This window comes from Octopus bimaculoides, chromosome 3 (genome assembly GCF_001194135.2).
Source record: "Octopus bimaculoides isolate UCB-OBI-ISO-001 chromosome 3, ASM119413v2, whole genome shotgun sequence".
In the NCBI taxonomy this organism is placed as follows: domain Eukaryota; kingdom Metazoa; phylum Mollusca; class Cephalopoda; order Octopoda; family Octopodidae; genus Octopus; species Octopus bimaculoides.
Window position 1 is genome coordinate 2,886,021 of NC_068983.1, and position 1,468 is coordinate 2,887,488.

The following is a 1,468-nucleotide window of genomic DNA, read 5'->3' on the forward strand; positions in this document are numbered from 1 at the left end:
AAGAAGCAAACTGCACAAAAATTTTATGTTGGACAAAATATACTTTATTTTCTTATGGAATAAAATATTTACAGAATCAACCGGTTTTTGCTTCTGCCATGATTAACAAGTTAGTGTTAAAGTTACAATATCGAGCTAGCATAAGAAACTTCCATGTACGAATGTATGTGCGTATATATATATATATATATATATATATATTTATATACATCACGCTTCTTTCAGTTTTGGTCGACCAAACCCACCTACAAGGCTTTGGTCTACCCAAGGCTATAACTGAAGGCACTTGACCAATGTGTCACGCAGTTGGAACCGAACGTGGAACCATGTCGTTACGAAGCAAACGTCTTACAACACAGCCACGCCAATTTATTCATTAATTCATCCCTCGGTGAATTATATTTCAACACACCCAATCGCCACGCAACACAAGAATTTAACTCTTAAACCATTGTCCTCCACCCACTTTTCCCCCTCCACCTCCTCAGTTCTCCCTTTCCCCCTACCTCGTACACAATAAACATAATTGAGACAAGAGACAAGCCTCTTGACCCCAACCCACCCTGTATCACCATAGCAACATATCGCTGACGAAGAACAACGCTGATAACGCTAATTTAGCTACGGCAGAATTTGAAACCAGGAATGTAAGAGAAGACAACAGTTGTCACGAAGACAGCCGAGATGTCAGGAATGTCTTGGTCGTACGTAATAACAACAGAAGACGAAATGCACGGGAGACGGTCACAGTTCACTGGTTTGTGCGGAGACCAATCTCGCAATCTGTGTGTGTGTGTGTGTGTGTGTGTGTGTGTGTGTGTGTGTGTGTGTGTGTGTGTGTGTGTGTGTGTGTGTGTGAAACAACGCCCGCAATCGAAGACAGAATAAATAGGTAATGGGTGTATAAACATGTTTCAAGAGTTATAGATAGATAGACAGATAGAGAGAGAGAGAGAGAGGGGGGGAGAGAGAGAGAGAGAGAGAGTGAGAGATACATACATACATACATACATACATACATACATACATAATTATTGGGTCCCTGGGATATGTAACACACTGCCTAAATACCAATCTAGAGAAATTAGCCAACTCACAACCAGAAAGGGGAAAGCTAATTTGAAGACTACAGATCCAATCCATCAGTGGAACTGTAAAAATCTGTAAAACTTTCCAAAAGTTTATCATTTAAATATATATGAGCGTGTCTAGATATGTAACTATATGCATGAGAATACATACATAAAGCAAAACATACAAATCTGCACATATACATACATACATACATACATACATACATACAAAAATAGCCTGTTGTTGATGTTGAAATTCCAATGAAGGAACCTTGGATCTAGGTTAAAAACCGGTTCTTTCTATAGTGGCAAGAAATCTTGAAATAAACTGAATAATGACATACATACATACATGCATACATACATACCTACATACATACATACATACATGCATG